Here is a 13,589-nt window from a genome sequence, read left to right on the forward strand (position 1 = left end):
GGAGATGTGTTCTTGGAAAAAGAGGCAGAGATTCTACCTCCTCATCGTCCTTATGATTGTGTTATTGATCTTGTTCCTAATGTCAAATTGCCTAAAGCTAGCCTGTACAATTTTGTCAGGACCAGAATGGGCTGCTATGAAGAAATATGTCTAGGAAAGATTATGGAAGGGTCATATCCACCCCTCCTCCTCACCTGTAGCAGCTGGATTCTTCTTTGTGAAAAAGAAGGATGGGGGTCTCCGTCCTTGCCTCGATTTCTGTGAACTAAACAAAATTGTCATAATCCAGGTCGGGTTTTGTATCCTGTCTCTCTTTCCCGGTCTGATCATGTCAAGGGTTAACTTTTCTCTGCCTCGTTCTGGCACCAGGCTGGCTATTTCTCTCCACTGCACCCTGCAGACGGTGTCAGTTATAGTTTCTGCCTACGGCATGAGTAGCTGGCCCCATGTATACCCTGATTTGTCCTCCTGCTGTTGCTGACTTTTCCTGTGCCTGTTTGTTCCCCACTCCCCATCCCGAATCAGTGTTTTTCTTTCATGTTTAGGACTCCCTGATATCTGACTCAGCTTGGAACCTGACTTGCTATTTGTTGCTTGTCTTTGGCATATCTGCTCCTGACTGGTAGTGACTAGAGTTGAGCGATACCGTCCGATACTTCAAAATATCGGATCGAAATGGATCGGCCGATCTTTAAAAAAAGTATCGGTATCGCCGATGCCGATACCGGAAGTCCCATTCAAGTCTATGAGACTTCCGGTATCGGAATTGGAAAAACCCTTTCCTGCCCTTGTACAGCCTCTCGGGGGTCTGTATGGGCCTTCCGGGGGTCTCTGCCGGCCTGCCGGGGGGCTGTGCCGGCCTGCCGGTGGTCTGTGCACCCTGTGGGGGTCTGTACCGGCCTGCCGGGGGGCTGTGCCGGCCTGCCGGGGGGCTGTGCACCCTGTGGGGGTCTGTACCGGCCTGCCGGGGGGCTGTGCCGGCCTGCCGGGGGGCTGTGCACCCTGTGGGGGTCTGTACCGGCCTGCCGGGGGGCTGTGCCGGCCTGCCGGGGGGCTGTGCTGATGTCCGGGGGTCTGTTCAGGCATCGTCCGATGGGACTACAAGTCCCATCTGGCGATGCCTGCTACCATGACAGTGATTGACACATTAGCCAATGATGGGACAGTAGTAGTCCCATCATCCGGCTAATGTGTTAAATGTTAAAAAAAAAACAAAAAACTACATACATACTACATGCATGCTACATACATACTACATGCTACATACATACCACATATATACTACATGCATGCTACATACATACTACATATATACTACATGCATGCTACATACATGCTACATACATACTACATACATACTACATATATGCTACATACATACTACATGCTACATACATACTACATACATACTACATGCTACATACATACTACATACATACTACATATATACTACATGCATGCTACATACATACTACATGCTACATACATACTACATACATACTACATGCTACATACATACTACATACATACTACATATATACTACATGCATGCAACATACATACTACATGCTACATACATACCACATATATACTACATGCATGCTACATGCTACATACATACCACATATATACTACATGCATGCTACATGCTACATGCATACTACATATATACTACATGCATGCTACATACATACTACATGCTACATACATACCACATATATACTACATGCATGCTACATGCTACATACATACCACATATATACTACATGCATGCTACATGCTACATACATACTACATATATACTACATGCATGCTACATACATACTACATATATACTACATGCATGCTACATACATACTACATGCTACATACATACTACATACATACTACATATATGCTACATACATACTACATGCTACATACATACTACATACATACTACATGCTACATACATACTACATACATACTACATATATACTACATACATACTACATGCATGCTACATATATACTACATACTACATACATACTACATGCATGCTACATATATACTACATACTACATACATACTACATGCATGCTACATACAATACATTCATACAATACATACATAGACATACAGTACATATAACATAGAGTAACATACTTACCAATACTTGTCACATTGTTCCCCGAAGCCAGGTAGGTATCCTTCCGCACTGTATTCCTCCACCACTTAAAAAAAAAAAATAGTCCCTAGTCTCACTTTTGACATTGCTGTGTGAGAAAGTTCCCACGCAGCTTTTGCCATAAAGTGAGTCTAGGGACTTTTTTTTTTAAGTGGCGGAGGAATACAGTGCGGAAGGATACCTACCTTCCGTCATTGGATTCCTGCAGCCCGTAGAGAGCGGCAGCATCAGCTGATGCCGCAGTTCTCTACCCAAGATCGTCGTGGGATACACTCGTGGACTGCTTCGGATCATGGGTGAGTATTTTTGTGGTTTGTTATGTTAATATTTATTCCGTAAAAGACAATGGCTTCGGGGAACAATGTGACAAGTATTGGTAAGTATGTTACTCTATGTTATATGTACTGTATGTCTATGTATGTATTGTATGAATGTATTGTATGTAGCATGCATGTAGTATGTATGTAGTATGTATGTAGCATGTATGTAGTATGTATGTAGCATGTAGTATATATGTAGCATGCATGTAGTATGTATGTAGTATGTATGTAGCATGTAGTATGTATGTAGTATGTATGTAGCATGTAGTATGTATGTAGCATGTAGTATGTATGTAGCATGCATGTACTATGTATGTAGTATATATGTGGTATGTATGTAGCATGTAGTATGTATGTAGCATGTAGTATGTATGTAGCATGTAGTATGTATGTAGCATGCATGTAGTATATATGTAGTATGTATGTAGCATGTAGTATGTATGTAGCATGCATGTAGTATATATGTGGTATGTATGTAGCATGTAGCATGCATGTAGTATATATATGGTATGTATGTAGCATGTAGTATGTATGTAGCATGCATGTAGTATATATGTAGTATGTATGTAGTATGTATGTAGCATGTAGTATGTATGTAGCATGCATGTAGCATGTAGTATGTATGTAGCATGCATGTAGCATGTAGTATGTATGTAGCATGCATGTAGTATGCATGTAGTATGTATGTAGCATGTAGCATTCATGTAGTATATATGTAGTATGTATGTAGCATGTAGCATGCATGTAGTATATATGTGGTATGTATGTAGCATGTAGTATGTATGTAGCATGCATGTAGTATGTATGTAGTATTTTTTTTTTTTAACATTTAACACATTAGCCGGATGATGGGACTACTACTGTCCCATCATTGGCTAATGTGTCAATCACTGTCATGGTAGCAGGCATCGCCAGATGGGACTTGTAGTCCCATCGGACGATGCCTGCACAGACCCCCGGACATCAGCACAGCCCCCCGGCAGGCCGGCACAGCCCCCCGGCAGGCCGGTACAGACCCCCACAGGGTGCACAGACCACCGGCAGGCCGGCACAGCCCCCCGGCAGGCCGGTACAGACCCCCACAGGGTGCACAGACCACCGGCAGGCCGGCACAGCCCCCCGGCAGGCCGGTACAGACCCCCACAGGGTGCACAGACCACCGGCAGGCCGGCACAGCCCCCCGGCAGGCCGGTACAGACCCCAGGCAGTCCACACAGCCCCCCGGCAGGCTGGCACAGCCCCCCCGGCAGGCCGGCAGAGACCCCCGGAAGGCCCGAAATGACGGCGCATCATGATGCGCACACACCGCGCGTCATGATGACGTCATTTCGGCTGTCAATCAACTTTGAACTTCCGATTCCGATGCCCGATATTGAAAAAATATCGGATGTCGGTATCGGAATTCCGATACAGCAAGTATCGGCCGATACCCGATACTTGCGGTATCGGAATGCTCAACACTAGTAGTGACCCATTTGGCTTGCTTCTGACTCTGTGTTTGCTTACTTTGGTACTGTGCTACAGACTAATATCGACCCGGCTTGTTTGACTATTCTGCTGCCACCTGGTGGTAGCCTCGCTGCTGCGCTGCAGGTCTGCTCTTGCTGTGTGCAGTCCTCCCTCCACTCTATTGCCATCTAGTGGAGCTTGCATCTACCTATATAGCAGCAGCATGACTGTTGTGAATTCACTTTCTGGCCTACCTCTGGTTGCTGGTGAAGGTAATGGAGATGATTGTATTGACAGAGGGGTCGCGAGTTCTCTTTCAGGGCTCCCGCTGGTGGTTACAGGAGGTAATGGAGCTGATCTAATTAACAGAGGCCTGCCACCTGATAATGAGGAGGACGATTGGACATTGGGAGTTTCTGACTGGATTTAAGACAGCCGACTCCCTCTATCCCTGCTGGTGATTTTTCCTGCCTCCTGAGGTCTTAGTTTCCAGCTCAGTCTCTGCATGCTCAAGCTAAGTGTTCTTTTGCTATTGTTCACATTTGATTTGGTTTTGTCTATTTCAGTTTTGTGTGGTCAGCCAGCCCCGGCTGGGGCTGTTCTGAATTTCCATCCTTATTTTACTGTTTGTGCCAGTTTGTTTTTGTCCCTTATTAGATTGGCCTCTCTTTGCTCTTTTTTCAGAACATACCAGTGTGCTGATATAGTGGGCGAAGTCCAGTGACTTCAGTATTTTTTCTATCAGACGTGTTGGGCATTTTTTGCAGGGTTTTTTGCGTGATTGCAGACAGTGTCTTTCCTTTCCTGTCCTGTCTAATTAGTTTGGGCCCCATCATTTGTTCAGCCTATTTTCCTACCTGCGTTTGAGTTTTCATCTTGTCTCACCGACAATATATCTTTGGGGGCTATCTATTCCTTTGGGGTCTGCTCTGGGGCAGTTTAGATTTCCCCTTTCTTGCTTTAGGCTTATTTAGTTCTCCGGCTATGTCGAGGTGTCTAGAATCATCGTAGGTACGCTCCACGGCTACTGCTAGTTGTGTGGATAGGATCAGGGTTCTGCAATCCACTTAGTTACCAACTTCTCTGGTTTTCTGTGGCTTAGTTTGGTCTTGCTTTCCTCATCGGTGACCCAATCATAACGCGTGACATTATAACTGACTGCAGACAGTTTTTTTTGCTCCTTTGCTCCCCTTTCTATGTATCCGCTCCTCCGCTCCATACCTTGGCAGATCAGAAGTCTAGTTAAACGCAAATGATGCAGGACGTGTCTGTGGAACATAGGGCTCTGGTGACATCTCATAACCAACTGCAGAGGGAGATTTCTGAGACGGTTAAATCTTTTCAGGATTTTATGTCCCAATCTGTCTGTAAGCTCTCTGACACTGTTGATGTTTCGCTGCACTCTCCTGAACCTACAGTCAGGCTCCCAGTTACCTTCTCTGGAGAAAAGGAGAAACTCCGTACGTTCAGGGAGAGTTGTAAGCTGCTGTTCTCTCTTAGACCCCGATCCTTCGGAGATGAGAGTCAGCCGGTGGGGATAATTATTTCCTTACTGCGGGAGAGTCCTCAATTGTGGGCTTTCTCTTTACCTGCGACTGCCCCTGAACGTGTGTCTGTGGATAGGTTCTTTGAGTCCTTAGGACTTATTTTTGGTGAACCAGACCGGGTCAGGGTGGCAGAGGACCCAATCATGGATCTCTTCCAAGGTAAGCTCTCTGCTGAATGGTATTGCTTCGAGTTCAGATGATGGTCCACTGAGGTGTCCTGGAATGACTCTGTGCTAAGATGTCCGTTCAGGAGGGGACTGTCGGATCATCTGAAGGATGCTCTGGATCTCCATCCACCACCCAGCTCCTTGGAGGAGGCCATCCTTACAGATCGGAAGCTGCAGGAGGGAGGTCTAATGCTCAAAGGGTGAAAATCCCATGGAAGCCTGTGGTATCTCACAAATGGCAAACATCAAGAAGGGCAACAACATGTCCCAATCCCTCCCATCCTTGCAGACTACCTTCTTCAACATATAATTGAGGGTTTTGTTGAAGCGCTAGACTAATCCATCGGTCTAAGAGTGAAATACCAACATGCGCAACTGTTTTATTCTGAGGAGTCTGCACAGTTCCTTCGTCAGCTTGGACATATAAGAAGTCCCCTGATCAGTGAGGATCTGCTTGGGTAGCCAAAGGCAACAAAACATGGTAAATAGTCCACGGGTTATTAGTTTAGCCGAGGTGTGGCAGAGAGGCATTGCCTCTGCGTACTGGGTGGCGTAGTCTATGACTACCAATATGTTTTGGTGGCCCGGGGTGGATTTTACTGGCCTTACCAAATTCATCGCAATTGGCTCAAAGGCCCATCTATAACGGACAGAGGCAACAATGGACTCCGATAGTTTGCGGTGGGTGAGGTTAATTGGCACTCCGGACACATATCACAGTATCTTTCGACCTCAGCATAGACACCAGGCAAGAAAAACCGCTGCAGTATGCACTCCTGCATCTTTTTGGCCCCCAAATGCCCTCCCAGCATGTGAGCGTGAGCCATGTCGAGCACCGCCCAACCATTGGATTCGAGCACTACCAGTTGTTCTACCACCTCATCCTGGATTATATCAACCCTGTACTGTAACTCCTGGTTGATCGCCATCTCCGCTCCCGGTTACTGAGCCACCCCATTTACCTCGATTACTCTTTCCCGTGCCCGGGTCAGAGTGGGATCCTGGAGCTGAGCGGTCCTGAACTTACCAGGTCAGGGATCGGTGGGGTCTCCTTGACTTCTCCTGCCAATACCTCTAAGGGAAACCTATCGGGGTTACACTCTGTCCCTAGGTTGGCGACCCTTATGGCAGGTATTGAAACTAGCGTGTGGATATTCTAAAACGTAACCTTTAATGTTTTTTTTTAAATGCAAACGTGTACATACAAGGAAACCAGGGTGCAGGGGAACCCTAAACCAACATACAAAGAGTGAGGGTCAAAGTGATTAAAACCAATGAAATCCAAGGTCCTTATGAACCCAAAGTAATGGATCTTCGGCCTCCTAGAGTTAATATTGGTAAATTGCACAATGCCACTGGAAATAGGAAAGTCTGTTAATAAACCTGTCCTATAAAATGTAATATATCATGTTAATTTGCACTGTTACCCAATATTAGTTCATTATTCTCTAATGTGCATGAAATCATATAAACAGATAGAACATCACAGTATATTCCAGCCTAAAATAACCAGTGTTGTGCAGTAATGACCAACATATTATACCCATTGGACAAAGAGACATATACTGGTGAATGAGCTAATAATACTGCCAATCACGCTCTATACACCGCTCATTATAACAAATGTCCATCTGAAGCCACCAAACACAATCAGAGAAACGGAATCATGCTACCTCATCCACAGGCAAGCATTCCCTGTCAGGATTGTTAGTACAAAGCAATCATAAATGGTCATAAAACATATACAGTATATTAGCACTTTGCAAATTCAACGTCCGCCAATTGAATTGCTAATTCAAACAACATGAGGATGAGGTAGCATGATTCCGTTTCTCTGATTCTATACTTTATAGGGTCTTATGAAGGTTATCGTGCCTCTTTCATTGCTGCTTATTAGATATGAGCGACTTTGCCTTTTTTCGGGTCAAGTCGGGTTTCATGAAACCTGACTTTCGCAAAAGTCGGGTCGAACGCAATCGGCCGATTATCGTGAAAAGTCAAAGGCCGACTGAAACACGAAACCCAATGCAAGTCAATGGGGAAGAAAATTCGGCAGTGAGTGGAGGACAGAAAACACACCTACAGTGCCCATTTTAATGCCAAAAACATCAATTCTTATTACTTAAGCTTGTCGACCTTAATTTACTTTATAATAATAGTTAGGCATTGAAAACTGGGGGTTATTTGGCTAAAGTTGTGGGGGGGTAGGGCTGGCTCCAGATTTTCGTGGGGCCAGGGCCAAAGAGTGTCACCGGGCTCTTTTAACACATGCCACAATTCATGATCCTCTGATATGGCAGAGAAATAGCGGTATAGTACTATGAAAAATACTTCACTTCTTACATCACATGACTGATATCCATTTTAAATTCTCCAATAGCTCCAAAAACGGATAGTATATTACTCCATACAGTATTATGGCCACCGCATAGTGCGCCATACAGAGTAATGAGGCCCATATATTTCTCCATACAGAATCATTGGTCCCATATAATGTTCGATACAGTATATGATGAGCTCCACATAATACTACAGTATATGTTGGTCCTCATGGATGAAGCTCCACTGTCTTATGGGCCCAAATAATGCTCCATATATAATGGGCCCCATTTCTAATGCTCCAGTGTATAATGGGCCCTGTAAATGCTGCTCCAGTGTCTGATGTCCCCTATTTGGAAAGCTCCAGCATATGATGGGCCTCACGGATGATGCTCTAGTGTACGATTGGTCCAAATAATGCTCCATATATAATCTGCCCCATTTACAATGCTCCAGTATATGATGGGCCCCATGGATGATGCTCCAGTGTCTTATGGGCCCAAATAATGCTCCATATATAATGGGCCCCATTTCTAATGCTCCAGTGTATAATGGGCCCTGTAAATGCTGCTCCAGTGTCTGATGTCCACCTTTGGAATGCTCCAGTGTATGGTGGGCCCAATATATCATTCTCCAGAGTATAGTGCTCCCCAAAAATTTCTCCCAACCATTAAAACAATTAAATAAGTCTCCTCGCTAGGGAATCCCTGTACTCTGGACTCCTCGTCATCCCCATCTTCCATTTCTCTGCACTTGGACTGTTTAGGCAGAGGGCGTACAGACGTGATGTCATCACGCTCTCTGACGAGAATGTCACTGTCAGGAAACGCGGAAGACGTCACGGCGGTGGATCAGGGAGATGTAAGTATTTCAACTTTGCAAGTGCTGTGATCCTGAGCAAGCAGGGGGGCCCACTCTTTGGCGACGGCACTGGCACAGGGCCCCTCATAGTACGGCGGTGTGTCTGACGGCGGGTGGGCCCTCCCACCGGCAGAGACACTTTTGCGTACTATGAGTGTCACGTCGCCGTCAGACTCGGGGCCGGCTGTTCTGCCCTCAGCCACTAGGAGGCGATGGACTGTCACGCCGCCCTCGGGCTCTGGGCCTGCTGTCCAGGCCTCGGCCACCAGGAGACGCCGGACTGACATGTCGTCGTCGATCTCGGGGCCTGCTGTTCCGCCCTCAACCACTAGGAGGCGCCGTGGCTCGCGCCCGAGTGAGGGCGGCAACAATGAAAGGGCTTCTGCGCAGGCGTCTACTGGACGCAGACTCCGCTCCTCTGTCATGAAGAGGCTGGTGCATCATCATCAGGTCTGGTCCTGGGGGCGGTCCTGATGACATCACCAGCCCGGGAGCCTGTGAGGGACAACCTGATCCCTCAAATACCTTGGGACTGGGCTTGCAAGCCGCCGGATATATTCTTGGTTCCCCTACGTGTTACTTGTGATTGCCTATCGTTAACGCCGACCTCAGCCTGAACTTCTGACTACTCTGTTGCCTGCTGTTTTTGTACCTTGCATTTCTCCCGATTACTGACGCTGACCTTGGCCTGGATTCCTGACCCCCTCTACTGCCTGACGATTTTGTACCTCCGCTACTCTCCCGGTTTTTGACCTCTGCCTGGACTCTCGACTCTGCCTCTGCCTGCCGTTTCTGTACCTCCACTGCTCGCCTGGTTTCCGACTCCATTTTTGGCTTCCTTCCTGCTTTTCTATTGCGACTGTTCTGCTCTGGCACTCTGCTCCTGTTCAGACAGCGCTTCCTGGGCTCTGCAGTAAATCCAGATCCCTGTATAGGGGTAAAGGGTGTCGGTGCTACTCGGGGCGCTATCTGTCTGCAGCCCAGACTTGCAGACGGACGCGACAATGAGGGGCCCTGTGCCAGTGCCGTCGCCCATGAGTATGCCCCCCCACCTGCTCAAGGAACCTGCACTTTCATCTGCACCTTCCTCTTTGTCACAGTGTAAGGTGGTATAGTATGCGGGAAGGGGAACCTGAGTTTCATCAGGGTCAGATTCTGGCTGTGTAGAGTGCGAGGGGAATGTAGTGGTCTGGGTCAATGTACCAGCAGAATCATCTAGCAGTGGCTGGGCATCAGTGCACTTGTGGCGCCCCCAGGAGTACGGTCGCCTGTTATGAATGAGTCACCGAAGGAGGAAAAAACAAAAATACAAGCTAAGTCCAGAAAACCGGAGAGGTTGGTAGCTATCGGATTGCAGACCCCTGATCCTATTCACCACAACTAACAGTAGCCGTGGGGGGTTCCTATGGTGCCCTAGACCCCTCGTTCACAGCCGGAGAACTAAATAAGCCTAAAGAAAGAAAGGGGAAATCTAAACTGCCCCAGAGCAGACCCCAAAGCAATAGACAGCCCCCAACATGTATTGTCGGTGAAAAGCAGATGAAAACACATACACAGACAGAAAGATAGGTTGAGCAAACGATGGGGCCCAATTAACTAAATAGGAAAGGACAGAAAAGATGCTGGCTGCAATCCGCAAAAAACCCTGCCAAGAATGTCCCAACCGTTTGATAGGGAAAAAGGCCCTGAAGTCGCTAGACTTCAAAATCACTATATCAGCACTCAGGTATATTCTGAAAACAGAGCAAAGAAATAAACTGATCAGAGACAAAAATGGAGCTCAGCCCGTCCCAACAAAGGCAGGCTGAACACAAAACACGAAGCAAACAGACAAAGTCTCATGGAAAAATAAGAGAGCAAAAACTTAGCTTTCAGTAGACAGGACTGTCTGGTTGCAAGAGCTCAGAGCAGAAAGGATCACCAGCACCTCTGTAGGGCGTCGGCTGCCTTATATCCACTCAGTAATTCCGGGTGTCCAATCAGGCTCCACCTGTTCAGATGACAGGTTCTTCTCAACCCAATCAATTTCACTACCTCTCTTCACCAGCAGAGGGAGTTCATCAGACATCAACGGTGAAGGGGAAAATGAACTCACAACAGTACCTCCCCCTTGAGGAGGGGTCACCGAACCCTCATCCACGCCACCAGGACGATCAGGATGGGCCCGATGAAAAGCATGAACCAATCTTTCGGCATGAATATCGGATGAATGGACCCAAGAATTATCCTCCTGGCCATAACCCTTCCATTTAACCAAATACTGGAGTCTCCATCTAGCCAGGCGAGAATCCAGTATCTTCTCAACATCATACTCCACATTACCTTCCACCAATACAGGGTCAGGAGGTGCCACCACAGGAAATACTGGCTCAACAAACCTCTTTAACAGAGACTTATGAAACACGTTATGGATCTTAAATGTAACAGGAAAAGCCAATCGAAAAAAAGAGACAGGATTAAGAATCTCCAAAATCTTGTAAGGTCCAATAAATCTAGGTTTAAACTTTGGAGAAGCCACCTTCATAGAGATATTCTTTGATGACAACCAAACCATATCACCCACCTTAAACTGGGGACCAATGGTCCTATGATGGTTGGAAAACCGCTGGCCTTTTCCTGGGAGAGAGACAACCTATCCACCACTTGGTCCAAGATCTGATGCATTCTCTCCACCACAGTGTCAACACCTGGGCAGGCAGAAGACTCCACCTGCCCTGAAGAGAATCGAGGATGAAACCCAAAGTTACAAAAAAAAGGTGACATCAAGGTGGCAGAACTAGCTCTATTATTTAAAGCAAATTTGGCCAAGGGCAAAAATGAAACCCAATCATCCTGATCAGCAGAAATAAAACATCTCAAATAAGACTCCAAAGTCTGGTTTGTTCTCTTCGTCTGCCCATTGGTCTGAGGGTGAAACGCAGAGGAGAAGGACAACTGAATTCCCAGCTTGGAACAGAAAGTCCTCCAAAATCTAGAAATAAACTGAGCTCCTCTGTCAGATACAATGTTCTCAGGAATCCCGTGCAAGCGAACCACCTGTTGCAAAAACAAGGGCACCAGCTCTGAGGAAGATGGCAACTTAGGGAGTGGTACAAGATGGACCATCTTAGAGAATCTATCACAAATCACCCAAATAGCAGTCATTCTCTGAGAGACAGGCATATCAGACATAAAATCCATTGAAATATGGGTCCATGGCCTCCTGGGGACCGGCAAAGGCATCAGCAGCCCACTAGAGCGAGAACAAGGTTTAGACCGGGAGCAAGTCCCACAGGACTGCACAAAACTCCTGACATCACGAGACAAGGCGGGCCACCAAAAAGACCGACTCACCAAATCTCTAGTACCAAAAATACCTGGATGACCAGCCAATGCAGAGCAATGAACTTCAGACATCAATCTCTTCCTCCACTGGACAGGAACATACAATTTTCCAATGGGACAACGCTCAGGTTTGTCCTCCTGAAACTCTTCCAGAGCACGTCTCAAATCGGGTGAGATGGCAGAAAGAACTACCCCCCTCACCTAAGATGGTAGCAGGCTTGGTCACAACAGGAGAATCAGCAATGAAACTCCTAGAGAGGGCGTCTGCCTTGACATTCTTAGTGCCTGGATGAAAAGAGACCACAAAATCAAAACGTGTGAAAAACAAGGCCCACCTAGCCTGTCTAGGATTCAAGCGTTTGGCCGACTCGAGGTAAATCAAATTCTTGTGGTCAGTAAGGACCACGACTTGATGTTTAGCTCCCTCCAACCAATGTCTCCACTCCTCAAATGCCCATTTCATGGCTAACAGTTCCCGATTCCCCACATCATAGTTACGTTCAGATGGGGAGAACTTTTGGGAAAGAAAGCACAGGGATTTATTTTATATGTTACCGCATCTTTTTGGACAAAACAGCTCCTGCACCAATCTCAGAAGCGTCCACCTCCACCTGAAACGGGAGCGAGACATCAGGTTGCCGCAAAACCGGAGCAGAAGTGAACCTTCGCTTCAGCTCCTGAAAGGAAGAAACAGCCTCCGGAGACCAATTCAGCACATCAGCACCTTACTTAGTCAAATCAGTCAATGGTTTGGCAATACCAGAAAAATTAGCTATAAATTTACGATAAAAATTAGCAAAACCCAAAAACTTCTGGAGGGCCTTCAAAGAAGTGGGCTGAACCCAATCATAAATGGCCTGTACCTTGGCCGGGTCCATTTCAATAGTTGACGGAGACAAAATAAATCCCTAAAAAAAAATGAAATCCTCTGTACACCAAAAAGGCATTTCGATCCCTTGACATACAGGGAATTCTCCCTCAAAATCCGGAACACAGTCCGAACATGTTCCACATGAGAGTCCCAATCCTTGGAAAAGATCAAAATATCATCCAGATAGATGATCAAAAATTTATCCACAAAGTCTCGGAAAATATCATTCATGAAGCACTGGAAGACAGAAGGGGCATTAGTGAGCCCAAAAGGCATCACCAGGTACTCAAAATGTCCCTCTGCAGTATTAAACGCCGTCTTCCATTCATCCCCATGCTTAATGCGAATAAGATTATACGCCCCCCCTGAGGTCAAGCTTGGTAAACCAGCAAGCACCTTTAACTCTAGAGAATAGATCAGAAATCAGGGGTAACAGATACTGATATTTAACAGTAATTTTGTTGAGGGAACGATAGTCAATACAAGGCCTTAATGAACGATCCTTCTTGGCCACGAAAAAACCCCCAGCACCTAAGGGTGAAGAGGATGGTCTAATATGACCCT

This window comes from Dendrobates tinctorius, unplaced genomic scaffold, assembly GCF_039654945.1.
Source record: "Dendrobates tinctorius isolate UK_male_01 unplaced genomic scaffold, ASM3965494v1 ptg000149l, whole genome shotgun sequence".
NCBI lineage: Eukaryota > Metazoa > Chordata > Amphibia > Anura > Dendrobatidae > Dendrobates > Dendrobates tinctorius.